The following is a 19,458-nucleotide window of genomic DNA, read 5'->3' as shown; positions in this document are numbered from 1 at the left end:
TGTACATTATTTACAACTATTTCTTAATATGCCAAGGAAAACCAAGTTAGAATCAAATACTCTATGTAATGCTCTGAATCCTATAATGTGTTCTTCCTAATGCCTAGGCCACCTGTTCTTACATTAAGCCCCTATAAAAACAACCCTCAGTCTATATAATGGTACTTTATAATCATGAAATAGTAAACTATAAAAAAAAATATGTTGTTATATCTATGCGATGCTACTCCAGGCTAAACATACGGTTGAAAATGTATCAAATAAAGAAGAATTTTAATATCCAAGGTGATTTAAAAAGCATCTGAAGAACAGATCATGTAATTATATTAGCTGGATGAATCCAGAGAACAGATTATTCTAATAAAATTCATAGCACAACGTTAATCAAAGAACTGTACATAGAAAATGAATAGTTTCCATGCTGCCTGTCGCATCATAAAAGCAATAAAGCTATAACAATCAGGACACCAACATTATCTTTTCATTATCATTAATATTCAACGTTCATATAACCTCCAGAGTATGATGAGAGTTTAGGCATATTATAGTATATTATTCATACTTTCTCCATTGTGTGAACCAGTTTAGAAAAACCTGTAGTTGAAGTGTTTTACATATATGTAGATTAATAATACATTTAAAGGATTCATTAGTAGTAGTAATAAAATATTTATTTTTTTACTTCTTTACATAGAAAAACACAGGACAAAACTGACATAGAAAACGTCCTGGGGATATATAACAGCGAACTGGACTGTCAGCAACCAGTGCCAGGAAGCTGCTGCCAAAGCAAATGATCATCACAGATCTAATGGTCTGGATCAACACAGAGGGGTCATGGGTTTAACTGTGAAATTGAGTCTTTTTTGGAGCTTTACTAAATGACTATATTACTCTCTACCCAATAAGCTAAATTACAGTTTAATCCCTTATGGCAATTCAGAGTATTGATTCCCCTTTAAAGTGAATGAATCACCTATAGTTATTTTACTGATTACAGACACTTGAAAAATGTTCTTTTTTTCCAATCTGTTTCTAATTTTATATGCTTTTTTTCTGTATTTTTTTTGTTGTTGTTGGGCATGCCATCATCGCTGAGCATTTACAATTATACTTTACGGCAAGCCTACTGAGCATAGGCACAGTAAACTGGAAGACCACTAAAAATTCAACAGCTCACTGCTAATGACAGGATATAAACCCAATACAGATAGGAAAATCACTAAAAGCAGCCAACAACTGCTAAAGAAAATGTCTATAAAAAATAAATAAATAATGAGGCTCTTGGTATACCATTTGCTAAAGTGTGTACCATTCCACCATGGTAAGGTGGCCTCATGCCCGGGATGGACCCTACACTGTACTTTGGCCTCTCCATGGCTAATAATAAGCGTACACTCTGGGCATGCAGGATACAACTAACACTGGCAAATAAAAATAGGCTTACCTTTCCTAGGCTCCTGCTGAAGCCTATGGCTGTATCCATGTTTTCCAGACAGCCTTAGGGCTGCCTCTGACTTCTGCAGCCACCGCTAATCAAGTGCCGCATGTTCGAGTGTTGATAGACTGCTGCATGCTCGAGATTCGCTCATCTCTACAGCTTACATATTATTGGGATATACAAGTTAGACTATCAAGTCTTCGCCATCTGATGATATTGGGCAGATAACTGCACAGTAGTAAAGTTTTCAGACTCACACGGCCAGGCTCTGAGCTCACACTTACTTTTGTGTATATAAGGTATAAGGGTTTGATACTAAGTAATATGTAATGCTGATAAAGTCAATAAAGTTTAAATCTTCTACACTTTGGGTATGAAGTCTAATAGGCACCTGAGCGTTAACGTTCTCATTAACTTATTGCAGCTAATTTCCCAAAGTAAATATTCACAACAATCAGTGTCTGAAATCAAATCGTCTCCTCCTATGTTCAGGGAGGATTTTCTATGGCGCACCTGAACATCCTCAGCAGTTTAGATGCCAAATCTTTGCTTTATACTTTCCCGAATCAAAAGCTAAGTGGCAATTTAGAGATTGCACCAAGGAGAGATGTAAATAGTCTCTGATGGGAGCGGAGGTGCTGAATGCAGAACCTGGGTGTGACTAGTAATGCTGGTTCATCAAATACATCAAGCGTAATTGGAAAACTTTGTTAAACTAAAATTTGAGTCTTTCCCCCATTGGGTTTACATTGTATTTAACTTATCACACATACACACACACACACACACAATGCACCCCCACCTGCAAACATAACACACAGAAAGTTAACCAACGTACCCAGAGGAACCCACCAAGATCATACAAGATGTATCCAGATGTTACCATTTATCCCCAGGAATCCAGTTTTGAAAGTTAACAGTAATAACGGCTAAGCTGCTATTCTACCCACTAGAAAGTAGAAGACAATACATTTGTCCAGTTGCTTTCCTTCTATACATTAAGAGATATGTAACACATTACAGAAACCATATAAGTTGGTTTAGGCACAATACATACAGTATTAGCAGGGCTGTATTAACAGCTGCTGCTGCCCTAGGCACTAAACCTGAAGACGCCCCATCTACACACACCTATTGGCAATACCAGACCTGACCAATACCACCATAAACCCCCCACCCCCCTGGAAAAGACATCAGATTTACTGGCAAGTCTGAACGGGAGGAGGGAAACTAAAAAAATAAAAACAAAAAAAATAGTTTTTTCTGTCCCCCTGCTCCCTGGTGCTGCCCCCCTGCAAGGTGCTGCCCTAGGCACCGGACCACGGGTGCCTAATGGTAAATACGGCCCTGAGTATTAGTATTCTGATTATTCCTTGTCATCCCGTAATCCCTTGTAATTCCTGTGAGAATCTTACAGTCAAGACATATGGTGAGTGGTTATTGCCCATAATGGTGATCTCTACAAGTACAGCACATGATAGGCTGCAACCAGTGAATGGCTGGACTAGTCATATGCCTGTACAAGCTTTAGCTGCTGCCATAGCCAATGAAAACACAAAATGGTCAGAGGTCAGAGGATTGCACTGCATTTAGCTTTCATATGCCATTTACAAGGCCTAATATCTGACGAGTCCCCCAAATTATTCCAGACAGTACAATGAATTCAAGTAAGATCACAGACCCCAAAACTCACCATTGAGATAACAATATTCAGTTCCCAGAAGACAACATTCAGATTCCAAACTAGACCCTCAGGCTCCAGATCAGACTTTAAAAGTCCCATAATTCAGATTCCAGACAAAGTCTCAGACTTCACACCTCAAACTCCATAGATCAGATCAGACCCCTTAATTTCCTAATGGCTGCTCAGTCCCATCATCTTTTTAGCCGTCCCATCATCTTTTTAGCAGGTCTTCTTTGGAGCCACTACACACAGTGTTCAGGGAGAAGAGAACCATAAAGGGCTGCACAAGAGAATAACATATGAATATGAATAGCATCATAAAATAACATAGTAAAAGGGAGAGCAGTGTGAGTACTTATTCTGTTTCGTCTCTGCTTTGCTGTCTGTAATATTTACGACGTGCAGAACTGTATGTAGATAGGATCGGCGCAGCGTTATTGACAGCTCTGATTTGGGGTCAGTGTCGGAGCCTTTCCCCTTCTGATCATGAATAGACATGAACATCTTCCTTAGTTATTGGCCTTAAATAATGTCTTTTTATATCTCCTAAAGCAGTGTGAACATTTTATGCCGCTTAGTAATACATACATATTTATCTATATAACTACACATTTTCTGCCTTAAAGGGGTTATCCAGCAAAAATATTATTCTTTCAAATCAACTGGTTTCAGAAAGTTATATAGATTTGTTTTTTTTTAACTCAGTTTTATTAGAGTGTACAAAGTGGTATACACAGAGAAACGCATACCAAAAGGTAAAACAAATCAGACAGCTATCCAAGTCATACAGCATTATACATCAAAATATAGGTAACACTTTTCACAAAAAAGTTATATAGATTTGTAATTTACTTCTGTTTAGAAAATCTCAAATCTTCCTATACTCATCAGCTGCCGTATGTCCTGCAGGAAATGGTGTATTCTTTTCAGTCTAACTCAGTGCTCTCTGCTGCCACCTCTGTCCATGTCAGGAACTGTCCAGAGCAGAAAAGGATTTCTATGGGGATTTTCTCCTGCTTTGGACAGTTCCTGACATGGACAGAGATATCAGCAGAGAGCGCCGTGTCAGACTGAAAAGAAAACATTTCTTGCAGGACATACAGCAGCTGATAAGTAGTGGAAGACTTGAGATTTTTTTAATAGAAGTAAATTACAAATCTATATAACTCTCTGAAACCAGCTGATTTGAAAGAAAAAGATTTTCGCCGGAGTACCCCTTTAATTGTATTAAAAGTATTTATCAAGCTCCTCTTTTTCCAGCCCCTTGGGCCTTGTTGTATTTGTCATGAGACAGTTACAGCTCTTTCACAGACATTTATAAAACTGGAGGTAATTTAGGAAAGATACCACTCCTCACTCTTAATGCATGCCATCTTGAATAATATGGCACATACCCTTGGTTCAGAATATGCAAAAATGCATTATTTGCTTAATAACGGCCATTATTAGGAAAGAGGGACGTCATTTTTTTTTATGGTGTGAACCTAGCCTTAGACTATAATAACATACTGGCACAATGCTCTGCAGTATATCAGTATCAGTCATTTTGACCATTGTACATTAGTGAGTTGATTATTACCCTTTAATAGATCAAAAAAAAGTAAAGAAAGATAGATCAAAGAAAAGGCATTGGTCCACATATACTGTGCCTGCTGCATCTTTGCTGAGCGCCCATTTCCAGTGGGAAGAGCCCATCGCCAAATGTTGTCAAGAAGATGACAGCAACGAAGAGCAGAGGACATAGGGATGCCCGGGAACTGGCAGCTGCAGTGGAGCAGGACAGGTAAGGACAGTATTGTGTCCCCTCCAGCCCCGTCAGCAATGTACTTTTATTAATTATGACGGAACACTCCTTTATTAAAGGATGCTGAGGAAGAAGGTATGTGTCTTATTTTCCTCCTCGGCACCGGTCATGTACTGTTAGTCAGAGCAATCTCCGCTCCGGTGCACTGTTAGGAGCACTGCCACGTCATCTGGCCTGCTCCTTCTAATGATAATAAATGGAGCGGGCGGGCCAGATGACACGGCAGTGCTCCTAACAGTGCACCGGAGTGGACATTACTCCAACAAAGTGCAGGACCAGCGCCGATGAGGAAGGTAACACAAATTCCTTCTTCCTCAGCATCCTGGGAGCTATCGTTTAACCTGCTGGTACTTCCCCTTTAAGCTACATTTACAAAGCTGACTAGCAATGGACACCATCCAGGAGGCATGGTAGCCATATAAGCCTACATACACCTAGAACGTCTTCTTAGTTTAATTTTGAAATATCCGCTTCAGAGAATCGGATCCAGAAGCCAATCTTCCACTGGTTTCTGAATTGTTCCCTAAAAATGATTACATCATACTACTCAAAAATATAGCTGATATGAATTCCCATCGGATTAGGAGGGTGGATGAATCGACCATATGTAAGAGACCTAAGGCCAGAAAAGACGACATGTACAGAATATGTGCGGTTGGCATGATGGTTAGTATGCTGTACAGCAGCTGGAGAACATGTAATTAGCTGAAATTCATTTCTCATATCTAGTCATTGACTGTTGATTCTCCATTTCATTAACTGTCACATTACAGAAATGAACGTATAACAACATCCCTGAAGTGTAAATGATAGGCATGAAAAGTGACGTATCCGTGTAATGCTAGTATTTGCAAGATATCTATATATTCATTAGTAATAGTAAATAATACCACCACTACTACTACTACTACTACTACTACTACTACAAAGTAGTAAAGTATGAAAAGTCCACTCAGTATAAAAACTCCCATGAACCATCATTCCAGACAACTAGCCATACACATGAGACAACTGATGGCTGTCAGCTTGAAGGGAAAACATCTTAGGAGTAGAAAAAAAATAACTGGATTCTGTCTTATCAAGTGGATATCTTTATAACAAATAACATCTGTTTTATTTTTCATTTTTTTCGCCTTTAAAAGGTGTTGTGGAAACATAGCCTAATGCAGTTTTTGGACCTTTAAAACCAGTGTGTGTGTGGGGGGGTTCTAAGTAGGGATGGTCCGAACCAGGTTCGGGTCGGGTTCGTACGAACCCGAACTCTCTGTAATGATTCCCGCTGCCTGGCGACTCCGTGCAGCGGGCGGATCCAGCGGAAGGACCGCCTGGAAAACTGGGATACAGCCATAGCCATAGGCTGTATCCCAGTTTTCCAGGCGGTCCTCCCGCTGGATCCGCCCGCTGCACAGAGCAGGCAGAGAGCGGGAATCTGATGCCGAGCGTTCGGGTTCATACGAACCCAAACCTCGGAGGTTTCGGACCATCCCTAGTTCTAAGCTTTCAGGCTTTCAGTCACAATCAGATACTTTTAACTATTTTATTTTCTATCTATGCCGCTCTATGCGGGCTCATTTTTGTGGACTTTAACAGTACTATTTTACTAGGGGCAAATTTTCAATTACTTTTTTACTCCTTGTTTTTGCGAGTTGATCTGACAAAAAAAAACAGCACAATATTCTTACCCCTATTTTTCAATGCTAACTATGCAGGATTAATAACACTTTAGAGGGGATTCATTGCACAGTCTTACAGTAAGAATGTTGTTTGCTGCTTATAGCAACCAATCACTGCTAAGCTTTTAAATATTCATGAGCTCTGGTAAAATCAAAGCTGAGCTGTGATTGGTTGCATTCTTCCTGTAAGGCTGTGCAATAAATTTCTCATTCCTGCATACTGTGTTGCTAAATATTTTACATTTTTTTTGTTTAAAGTTATTTATTTAACCCTGGATTTAAGACTGGATTTTTGTTTGTTTGTTTTCCTCCTCGGTTTCTAAAAATCATATGTAGATCCTTACCTCGCAGCATTCCAGCATTGTTAGCTTTAGCAACTAGGTGCCCACCCCAGCTGATGCACGATGTGGGAGCGCGCCCCAAGACTTCTCTTTGGCGCCTCCTGCTGAGTGACATAACAGATACCTGACCAGCTCCAATTTTAGGTTTTCTGCTGCCTGAATGAATCCTGAAATGCCCTCTCCCTCAGTGCCCACACCAACAAATCACTAATGCAGACAGACAGCTGCACCCTGCAGCCCTGTCAGCATCCCTGTCTACCTGCGATGCTGTGGATTCATGGCATCTGAAGGGGGTACGTCATGGCCTACAGCTGTGATGCTCTGGATAGGCCATAAGTTTGCCAAATTCCCAGTACCCCCATACCACCACCGACCAACGCCCCCCCCCCCCCCCCCCCACACACACACACACCTATTATCTATAACTTACAACTGTTTGCAGACATGTTTTAGTAAATGAGTTGGGCACAGAAGGCAATGTGCCCCTTCGCTTAGCCTGGCCAGGTGGTGTATAATCCTGCAGAACTGTCAAACAGCTCATTGTTGGGTGTGTCAGGTGTCCTGACCATAAAATTTAGTCTGGAAATCACTTTAAAGTGATGCTGTCATCGCCCTTACTCTCGCTTAACTTCATTGAGCAACACTGTCACCTAGATGGGGCTTCACGCCTGTTGGTTCCCATCTCCTGGCTAGGGAGAGGAAGCCAGCTGACATGAAGCCCCACTTAGGTGACTCTGTCCACCAATGAAACAAAGTAATTTTAGAGCAGAAAGAAGATACAGACAAGTTTACAGGAATATATATATATATATATATATATATATGATCATTTTAAGGACAATCATTCCCATCCACCCATTGGAAAATTATCTGATTCTCTGCGATGCAGTCCGACACTAGATTGAGCAGAGTGCCTTAAACCAATTCTTATGCACGCTGCTGGAAATCTGTTCTCTTCTAAATCTTGTTAATGTTGGACTTGTTGACATCAGTAGGGTACAGGATAAATATGAGCCATGCAAATTGCTGTCATGGTTACAATTATTTTTGCAACGACTGTGGCCATGTACCTTCTCCCATGACAAATGCATCATAAGTGATAATTGTTCACAAATAATACGATATCCATTTATCTGATATCCTTATTCAGAGGACACATGACTAAATTCTTTGGCCATCCAAGGGTTAATTGGGCAGGGCCGGCATCTTGCAGTGCTGGGGACTTGGTCTTTAGAAGGGTATGCTTAGCTCCCCTGGATTTAGCTCGGCACAGCCGGAGTGCCCACGGGGGTAGAGAGAACAGGGCGTAGTGGTGTTGAGCTAAATTGGCTCTGCCTTGTTGTGTTTCCCACTGAGATTACAACACATCTCCGGGGACAATCCACAAGCCCTGGAGACATGTATGATCTCAGAGGGAAACATAGAAGATCTAGAGCCATACTTACCAGCCCCCGAAGATCCCAGGCACCCTGTGATGTCACAGCCGAGCCACCGCTCACAGATCTGAGAGGTCAGTAACTTAGACAACAAGCTCTCAACTATAAGGCAAGTGAAGAGGGACAAAATGCCAACCAGGGCCCGATCAACGATGTAAACTAGCGCCGCTCTGCTAGTCCTTGAAGCCATTGTTTCATACTTTACCTCACCAGGCACAGGTCTTCTCCTTCTCCTGGTCCCGCGCCGCAGCAGCATCAGAGCGGCCTATCTGAACTGACAGACCGCTCAGCCAATCACTGTCAGCTCAGACAGGCTGCTCCGAAGCTGATGCTGCCGCGCGGGACTGGGAGAAGGAGAAGACCGGCAGCCTGGTGAAGTAAAGTATGATATTTTCAAATCGTCGGTGGGCCGAGGATTTTGGGTTTGAACCTAAATGAACGCTCAGCCGATGACATGATCATCAGCTGATCGTTCTCTCTATTCCACGGAGCAATAATCGTCCGATTATTGCTCCGTGGAATAGGCCCCTAAGCAATTATGCTAATGCTGTCTGCTTACTTGTGCATCTATCACCAACCAGAGGTTTAGGTGATGAGATTAGCCTTGTAATCTGACCAGGGCAACGTCTGCACAGGAGTGTTTCTCCTGTGAGAGAGTGAGTTTTAACTCGATCTAGAGATACTGTCTGATGTCAGAGCTAGTACAACTCTAAGCTGGTCAACCTAGAAAGGTACCTACCATTACAGTCCACAAGCCGAATTCTAGGGTGTGGAATTTCTTAACTTAGAGACTATCTTAGAGGAAATAGCAGTACCATGTATGGTGAAATGCCTTCTTTATAACTTTATATAGACCTGAATAGATTTTCCTAGAATAAATTAGAATTTCCTAAAATGGGTATCTAAGCCATTATCACTTATTTGCTGGTCACAAAACAGAGACCCTAGACTTCTGTCAGAATGGAGAGCAAAATGCTCATGTGCGCTGCTGTTCTATTCATTATCTTTGGGAACCGTCCAGAGTGCCAATCCTATTGACACAATGAATGGAGCCTCTTTGTGACCAATGCATTATTCCAACAGGAGGCTCAGGAACCCATTTTGAGATTCCAGGGGAATCCAGTGCCAGACCCCTCTAAGTCATACTCTTATTTGCTATCCCGTAAATCGGACATACATGTTAATGGCTGGAATTCCCCTTTAAGTTGACATTTATTTCATAAATAAATGAGAATACTTCTGTAATACAGCATCTGATGGAACATTTACTATTAGTTTTTTTTTGCTGATTTTGATATAAATCAGTGAAATAATAATAAAAAAAAGTAAAATTGGGACTACATTATGATGTCTATTGGTGCTGTATTATGTCTTCAGACAAGAGTTTGCATAAAGCTATAAAATGTGTGGTATATGACGTCGTAGACTCATAGTTGCCATCATAAACAAGAGTAAATATGGTTCCTTAGGAAGTTAGATACTGTTTTCAATTAGGTATTCCCATTTTCTAACAGTATGGCATATCATACACAGAGGGGGGCCATAAGCATTGCTGTGCTGAGAATACTAAGGATTGGATGGGATCTTAGCCGTCAGTACCCCATCAATCGGTAATTATGAAAATTGCCCTTTAAATGAATTCTGATGATATTATAAACAGCGCTTTACATTGTGTCTAATGAGAAGAGAGAGTATAATGGGTAAGCTTGTGTTCAATGATCGGCTTGAGGCCCACAAAATGAATTATTAAAAATAAACTTATAAGGAAGTGAACGATATACAAAGGTTATTCTTAATTTAATCTCCTTGTAAAGTTCACACACCTTTCATCTCATTGTTTAAGGTTAGACTTAATGGCCATTCATCTTTCATACAGTATGGAAGTGAATGTATTCTAGCTGTGCCGGTCAATGTTACCACTCTTGGCACCCTCACCCTGGCACCCAGAGGATAGTCGCCCAGCTTTTTACTTTATATTAAATACACAGATTACAGGACATAGGATTATAGTTAGTGGCTGGGCTCTGACTTCATGAAATATTCCTCAAACACATGAAGGGAAATTGTTGTATTAATGACGTATATTAGGGAAAGGGGAAAACTCTCAGTGTTTAGTCATAGACAACAACAAAAAATCCTGTTTAGGACTTTTCCTTAGATATTTTGACACCTGAATTCTTTAAGGTCAGACTTTCAATGGTCATAAATAAGACTCTACATTAAGCTGCTTCCCACTTTCTCATTGAGTGGTGACAGATGAGCTTTGCAGGATGGGGTCTTGTCTCATGAGCCATTGCTTTTAATTTCCACCATAAATTTCTTTAGTCAGGTTAAGATCTGGACTGTTTGCCGCCATGTCATTGAGATGATAGAGGAAAGCTTTAAAACTCTTGCTCTTTTCAGGATAATAATATGTATTGTCCTAAAAAATATTTTTATCATCACCAAATCTATATTCTATTGATGGACCTAGAAGTGCCTAAATTTGAATGTGTTCTGTTGACTATTGAGGTGATAGATGTTATCTGATCCTGCCCTGATCCTCTATCCAACATGTAACTCCATGATGGGAAAAAGTGCCTTAGGGTATTATGACATGGGCCGACTATCATTTTATGACATCATCTTAGTAAACAAGCGCCGATCTGCTACATTGGCGCTCATTTACTGAACCTATTAGACCGCCAGATAATCGAGCAGTAAGGGCTACATGGACATTGTTAGCGATATCCATGCAGCCCTTGCCGAAACACCGACACCTTACCTCTCCCCACTCTCTCCTGTGCTCCGCAGCTTCCCGGTCTCGGCGGCAGTATCGTCTGAGCGGCCTTTCAGCTGACAGTCTGCTCAGGCAATGACAGGCCGGGTAGAGGTAAAGTGTCAGGTGTTTGGGGAATCATCAGTCCCCAACTACACATCGATATTGCACGTAGTGATGCACGGTCGACGTCCGACAATTTTAGGTCCAAACCTAAAACAACGATCAGCCGATGATCTTTGTCTTCAGCTGATTGTTGTCTCTAATAATTGCAATGCAAATGCAGATTTGTGATTCACCATTGACTATCACGTTCATCCAATCCAATCCCCAGTACCATTGTTAATTTCGGTTTAGGTGTGTTTTTTTTTGTTTGTTTTTTTTGTAAATCCCATTTCATTCAGCTGATTTCTTCCTGTTTATCACAATTTTGACTCCTTTTTTGTTCTTTTTGTTTATTTGTTCTGTTGAGCATTTTTTTTTTTCAATGCATATTGCTTCAAGGATTTTACTCAAATATTTTCTATCCCCTTCAATTTTCTTTATACTTGCACTAAATTTGACACACAGATACACCGAACCAACATCTTTTTCCTCACTTTGTCGGGTTTTCATCTTGGCAATTTACACTTTTTTTTTATCTTGTTTTAACTGACAGCTCTCATCTTGGCACCATGTTTTACTATTAGCCTAGTCCCACACATCAGTAAGGTCTATAAGCATTTCCCTCATTTCCATGTTCTAAGCTAGTCAGTATTTCTCTTAGTAAATTTTTTTTTTTTTGTCAACATCATTTTTCCCTCTTATTGAGCTGGAAAAACATGCAATTCGTTAGAATTATACAAAGTAAAAAAAGCTGCAAAAAAAAACAAAAACAAAAAAACATTTTTTAAGTGTGGTAAATCCATTTTTCCATTGGGTTGTAATCCTAGTCCAAATACAAAAGAATGCGTACTTCAATAAGCGTTACCTGTTCTAGCAATGCTATAACCACACAGCCTAATGGAGAAATAGGCTGCAGGAGCTACATGTCAGATCAACCGATACCTGTAATCAATAAGAGTGTGACAAACTATATAACGTTGTAATCCTAGCTGTTGCAGTGCGGTTTTCACTATATGTTAAGGTGGCCATACTCCTACAATAACTGACAGCCAAATAGTTCGGCCATTAGTGATCTGTCCTTCTGGCTGCCTGTGCTCCCCAAACACAAGATTGTTTAGCTCAGCGTTCCAGCATTCTTTATGGGGAGAAATAAGTCACATCTAGAAATCTCTGACCTCTGCTTTTCTCTCCTAGATCAAAAGGGTCAGGTAGGGATTTTCCATTACGTCCGACCCGTATCTCCTCTTACATCATCTGACGGTGGACGGTCAGGAGAGCCCCATACACCTTACACTAACCGCCGAACCGATGAGCACTGGGTACTGCTGGCTAAAGTATAAAGTATATGGGGGCCTTTAGGGCGGGTTCAGACTACGGAATTCGCGCGGATAAAATCTGGCGGATTCCATTGCTTGTACGCGCTCACGGCCGCGCGCCTTTCCGCCAGCTCCATAGACACTATTCTATGGCCCAGCCGATTCCGCTATCCGCCAAAAGAACTGACATGTCAATTTTTTTCGTCAGAATGCGGAATCCGCCCGTGCATGGAATGGTGTCTATGGCACAGGTGGAGAGGCGCGCGGCCGTGAGTGCGTACAGGTGACGGAACTCGGCAGAATTTATCTGCGAGAATTCCTCAGTGTGAACCCACCCTTACAGCTGACACCCACTGTGAAGGGCACAGTTGCAGTACTGAAAGAACATACTAGTTTAGTGTGGAGTACTGCAAGAACTAACTGCTTTCTACACTGTACTATTATGGCATGCCCTTTATTTGTTTGTATGTTTTGAGTGATTTCCAAAATATTTAGAAAAATCCCATAACCTTTCTTTTATTTTCTTAAAACAATCTTTTATCCCTCTATCAAACCATACCCATACCCCAAAAAATACAAATAAAAGAACTTCCGAGTACACCCATGACTAAAACAATAACCAATAGTGTGCTAAGGCTCTAACAGGTCTATATGATCCATTTCTTCCCACTGAGACTTTCTGTTATCCCCTTATTCCCCTGCCCGTCCCCCCACTGTTGAAAAATCCAGCACGCTTGGCTGAGCTGAACTAGGCATGAAAGCCGTCTGCTGTGATATCTATAGCCAGCTTAATTCTATAAAGATCCTTTGTTTTCTCAGAGCCTGATTCATAAACCATGGATTACATTTATCATCAGAGTAAACCAGCGCTGGGACTGACATTTTACACTTTAGCCAAACACATGTTTGCATTGTTTTTTCTGTCTTCATTAAACTTCATGTCAATAGTCACAACATAAAAACATATACACTAAGCAGTCTGGGCAAAAAACGAAAAAGCTCCACCTTGAAAACTTTATTATGTTCTTCAAACCATTTGTCAGTGGCTGGCCATCACGCACAGCTCTAGACACTGCTGGAGCGTGCAGTTGGCCCATAAAAATTCCAGCGGTGTCCCTGGCAACCGGCCTGGCCGGGCGCAGGGAGCACGCAGACGGCATCCCTGACTACTGGCCCGGCGGTGGCCCTTCCTTTTGATATAGCCGTGGCCAGGGTTTCACTTCCCCCAGCTGATCGGCAAAGGTGTTCTAAGTTATAATTAACTGACTGGAGGCTGGCACCACCAGTCAGCTGTCAGTTTTGGCCTGGAGCTGGAGTCTCAACCTCAATCATGCCTCGAGCTGGGACTTTGAGCTTCATAAGTATCCTCCCCTATCTGTGTTCCCTGCATGCGATAGAGTCTCATATTCTGAATAACTTCTTGACCTAGCAACTCTTGATTGTTATACTGGTACCTTGGACTTTCTGGCTTTGATTTTGGACTACTATTTTGGATTACGTTTTTGTCCTTCGCAGACCACTAGTTGCTGACCCAGACCTCTGACTTTGAGTATTTGTGTTTTATCTGTCTTGACCATGTTCAATGTCACACCTGTATAGACTAGGGACTGTCGACCAGTTGTCTGCTGCTGCCTAGGGCTTTCAAGGCAATTAGGCAGGGACAGTGGGGCGGGTGTCAGTGCCAGGGCATCACCTGTCTCTTGTCGGCCAGTTCCCTAGTCCTGACACCATTATTCTGCTGGAAGAGGCCATCTGCCATTAAGGAATAACGTCATGGGGTCAAAGTAACATCCACATGAATAGCAAGACCCAAGGTTTCCCTGCAGAACATTGCCCAGAGCATCACACTGCTTACACCAGCATGTCTTCTACCCATAGTGCACCCTGGTGCCACACATGCACACTGCCACCCACATGATGTAAAACAAAGCTTGATTTATTAGTTGTCCTTTACTCTAAGGGTCCTGTTCTGATGCTCACATGTCCATTCTATGCTCTTTCTGTGATCGACTAGGGTCAACTGAGCACTCCAACCAGTGTACTGCCTAATATATTTCCCAAATAAGTGCTATTGTCTCCAGAATATCAACATTACTCACTTTATCTTCCATTGCTATCAATGTTATGTTTTATAGGTGTGGAATGTAATCCAAATCCATGCACACAGACTGCATTGCACACAGGGGCCTTCATTTTGGAATGTGTAGGCAATTATCTGTTTGGTATCTCATGGCTCTGTAGTCGCACCACTTTCCCAGTATATCTACAGGGATCATTAATCTTTCAGAACCCTCCCGACATCTGAGCCTCAGTTCTAGGAGTCACTGGTTTTCAATTAGTCATGGAACAGTTCTGGTCTCCTACCAATAAACTGCACATCTACATAGGCAGACACAGGCATGCCCAGGGGCGAAGAGTGTCTGCTAACTCTATGGACTTTCTAAGTCTTTACTTTTTTTTTTTTTTTTTTTACATACATCTCTCTTTCTTTTTATGCTCACATTTAGATAATTTTGTACTGAATTCCACTTTAAAGATTTCTCTTGAGCATTGTTCCCTCTGGATGGATATGGTATATTGGCGTGTGTTCTTTTAGACTGTCTGAAATGGTTTTTAGGTTTTAAGTTTTAGCTTGAGTCTTGGTGTAGAGCTGTGAGGGGGTCTTGGTGTAGATCTGTGATGGGGTCCTTGGTGCCAAAATAACAATGTGCATAATTGAATTCTGTACTTAGAGACGCCTGGTCCTCCACATCCACCTGGGCCCCATAGTGAGAAGGCGGCCCACTACATGATAGACCGACCAATGAGTCTTTCTTCATCTCTAGCTCAGGAATCATGGTTACTTTACTCCCTCTCACCTTAGGAGATGTATCATCCAGAATGATTATGTATTTTAACTTTTACATTTCCTTCTTCCTTGTACTTTTCATATACATAGGTAGCAAAGTAGTTTGTCATATGGCAAAATTTATCATTTGTTATCTGTGATCTCAAGCAGGACTGCAGTACATGTCATACTTTATACTTAAAGTATACTTTTCACTTTTTTAACATATGTTTTCCACCTTTCTGCAGTGGTGTGATCATGTGACCAGAAGGGTGCTGTATTTCTGAGGGTGGCACTGGTTATTAGTATCTCCCTAGTTACAGATCACTTCTCCTGTCTTCCTCCACTGAGCTGTATACAATGTAGAGCCTCACACACAGCTGCAGAGATCTCACTAACACATAATGCTGTGGGATCTCATTTTTCAGATTTTTTCCGCTGTCCCCACCAATGACTGATTATTTGTCCTTCATATTCTTCCTGTATTTTAAAAGAAAGAAAATGGTGGTGCACATACAGTAAATCGATTCTTTTTCTATCTCTAAGAGGCAGATATTTCTATGAATTTCTGTATAGTGCTAGACCTCCCTTTACATATACAGGCTTATAATAATGTGGATATATGATGTTCATGTGTACAAAAGGTATCAACCCCCCTAGTGGAAAAAAACTGACAATGGACCTAGAAATCAGCAGAACAAGAAACAGCAGGGAGTGATGCCACTGACATCAATGTAAAATGTCTCATAGCTGAAACAGAATTGTGAATTTACAGCTAGGATGACATAGTTATTTTCCTACATATTATTCAAGTACACACATTTTTAGTTGGATAACCCCTTTAAAGTGGTCTCCCCATCATGACCCTTCTGCCTTATCTACAATATAGGGGATTAAAATATGATCATGGGGGTCTAACCATTGAAAACAAGGCAGAGAACAGGGCTTCTGAGTCAATTGCAATGGAGCAGGGGTCAGGTGTATACACCGCTGCCCCATTCATTGTCTTTAGGGGTTGTCATTGATAACCAAGTACTGTATATAGCATTCAGTGACATGAGCAGCTATTGCTCCATTGCAATAGGAAACTCAGAAGCCCTGATCTCATGGTTATGGAAAGAGATGAGCAAACTTACAGTAAGTTTGGTTCACAAACTTACCAAAATCTCTGCATTTGAATCCCACTGCCTGAAAAAGATATGGCTGTATCCATGTTTTCCAGTCACTCCTAGCAGGGCCGTTTTTGCCACTAGGCACCCATGGTCCGGTGCCTAGGGGTGCACCCTGCGGGGGGCGGCACCCGCAGGGAACACTTTTTTTTTTTTCATTTTTTTACCCCCTCCGCCGCCATAGGCACCGGCCCATGGGTGCCTGGTCCGCGCCGGGGGTGGGGGGGTATTGAGCGCCGGGGCGAGCTTCCGGCACAGACAGCCTGACAGAGGACGGAAGCTCACAGCTGCAGCCCTGCGATGCCCGATCTTCTCTCCTGCTCCCCTCTGCTCCCCCTGACCCCCAGCCTCTCCCCATGAACCCCAGCTTCTCCCCCTGCCCCCTACTGCTCCCCCTGCCCCGCAGCCTCTCCCCCTGACCCCCAGCGTCTCCCCTGCCCCCCAGCCTCTCTTCCTGACCCCCAGCACTACAACTCCAAGCATGTACTACTGTCTGCAGCCCTCGGGATATGCTGGGAGTTGTAGTGCCTGCAGCTGTTGTAGTTAGATCCTAGGTGCATTATACACTGGATGCTTTGTGGCATATAAGAATATATAGATCTGTGGGGGCTTAGTGCAGGGAAGTGACCCCAGAACATCACTAATAGGGGATAGAACAAAAACATCTACCACTATCCCCTATTAGTGATGTTCTGGGGTCAGTTCCCTGCACCCCCACAGATCTATGTATTCTTATATGCCACAAAGCATCCAGTGTATAATGCACCTAGGACCCAACTACAGCTGCAGGCACTACAACTCCCAACATTTACTACAGTCTGCAGCCCTCAGGATATGCTAGGAGTTGTAGTACAGTGTAGACAGATGTGTTGCTGGACCCTCAGGGCTGATGGTTGTCACCCACAGATTGCAGCCACCAGGAGACTCTGCACACAGTGATTTATTACAGTGTTGTCCTCTCAGAGACTACAATTCCAAGCATACCCTGAGAGCTGTATAAATGGAGGGTGTTCTGAGATTTGTCACAGATGCAGATGAATTCAGGAAAGGATGGGGTCAGCATGTCGTGTCTCACTGGTTCTATATTGGTGGGACCCAGGTACCCCAGTCCGACACTGGACAGAACCAGTCCCCAAGCTAAGACGTCCCAGCCTCCTTCCTTCCTCCATCACGTCTGTTTGATGAAAACAGCGGGCATCAAGCACAGTGGCACCCAAGTGCCAGGGTATATACCATGCATGTAACCGGGGGGGGGGGGGGGGGGGGGGGGGGGCTCAGCATGCAAAGTGCCTAGGGCAGCATGAACTCTAAATACAGGCCTGACTCCTAGGGCAGCCTCTATCTTCTCAAAAGTGTTCTGTAAGTTTACAAACCGAATTTACTGTAAATGCCCTATTACACACACACACACACACACATCATTGAAGCCAAAGCCAGGAACAGAATATAAACAGAGAAGAGGTCATAAAGGAAAGACTGAGGGGGAGATTTATGAAAGGGTATAAATATACACCTGATGTAAACTTTTACCAGAGCTGAAAGCTGAGCTGTGATTGGTTGCTGTGGGTAGTTTACACCAGGTGTATATTTACACCCTTTCATAAATCTCCTTCCGAGATTTCTCCACTTTTTAAATCCATTCCTGGCTTTGGCTTCAAAAATCTGTCAGATATCTGTTAGTATGTGTAATAGGGCCTAAGTGTCCATTTACACAGACAGATTCTCTGACAGATTATCTGCCAAAGATTTGAGGCCAAAGCCCGGAATGGATTTGAAAAGAGGAAAAATCTCTGTTTATAGTCCGTTTCTGTTCACACACAGTATTTTTGCTCAATATTTTGGTCCTCATATTGCAACCAAAACCAGGAGTGGATTGAAAACACAGAAAGGCTCTGTTCACACACTGTGGAAATTTAGTGTATGGCTGCCATTTAATGACAAACAATTGCCATTATTTTAAAACGTCGGCCGTTGTTATGAAATACCGGCCATTATTTGTCATAAAATGATGGCCCTCCACTAAATTTCAACAGTGTGTGAACATGGCCTTTCTGTGTTTTCAACCCACTCCTGGTTTTGGTTGCAATATGAGGACCACAATACTGAGCAAAAATACTATGTGTCAACCCAGCCTATGACAGATTAAGCTCTGCTACATTTTTCTATATCTACATTATCATTTGTATGTGCAGATAGTCTAGAGGCAAAATACTATAATCCTTTTATGTGCTGTGTGATATTGTAGAACAGACTCTAGAAGAGTTTGGCACAAAGCTGCAGGATAATCTGCAATCTGTAAAGAATACAGCAGGACTGTGCGGAGATTATGCAATGACTCTGATTATGATGCAAGGCATTAGAAGCCTATTTATGTTACAATTATGTTACAGCCTCCCTGGCTATCTAAGAAGATAGTAGAGTATATAGTTGTCATAGAGGGGGACTCCCTTAACTAGATCCTCTTCTATGAGCCACTGCTCATGGACTTTTATTACTAGCCATTCATCTGGAGGCAGCTTCCAATAGTAAAATCAACTTGCTGAGGATGGAAGGGAATAGAAACTGCTGCATTTTGTAAGGATTATACTAAATATGATTATTGTTTATATAGCGCCAACATATTCTGAAGCACTTTGCAATTCTAAGGCTACATATACAAACTATTCAACAAATAAAGCAAAAGCCTGGTCACAAGAGCTTACAATCTAAGATTTATTCCCGTTTCCTAATCAGCTCCTATAAACCCTGAAATAAATGTGATGCTACTATACTAATGTTGTGCACAGTGCCAGCCTGGAGCACGCAGTGTTAATTGTAGCTGCGGAATACGAAATGAAGCAATGAAATTAGCTGCGCTCACGAAGCAACATGCTCATCCTAAAAGTTTCCAGGCATTGTTCCTGA

At 42.0% G+C, this 19,458-nt stretch overlaps 1 protein-coding gene across 2 annotated transcripts in view; it reads left to right on the top strand.

Moving 5' to 3' along the window:
- KCNIP4 (potassium voltage-gated channel interacting protein 4) overlaps positions 1–19,458 on the top strand; it is a 405,696-nt gene that overhangs the window by 208,429 nt on the left and 177,809 nt on the right. The gene's annotated exons all lie outside the window — the stretch shown is intronic.

This window comes from Dendropsophus ebraccatus, chromosome 7, assembly GCF_027789765.1.
Source record: "Dendropsophus ebraccatus isolate aDenEbr1 chromosome 7, aDenEbr1.pat, whole genome shotgun sequence".
Classification (NCBI taxonomy): Eukaryota; Metazoa; Chordata; class Amphibia; order Anura; family Hylidae; genus Dendropsophus; species Dendropsophus ebraccatus.
Note: the sequence above shows the minus strand (reverse complement) of the source record. Positions and strands in the feature narration are given on the sequence as shown.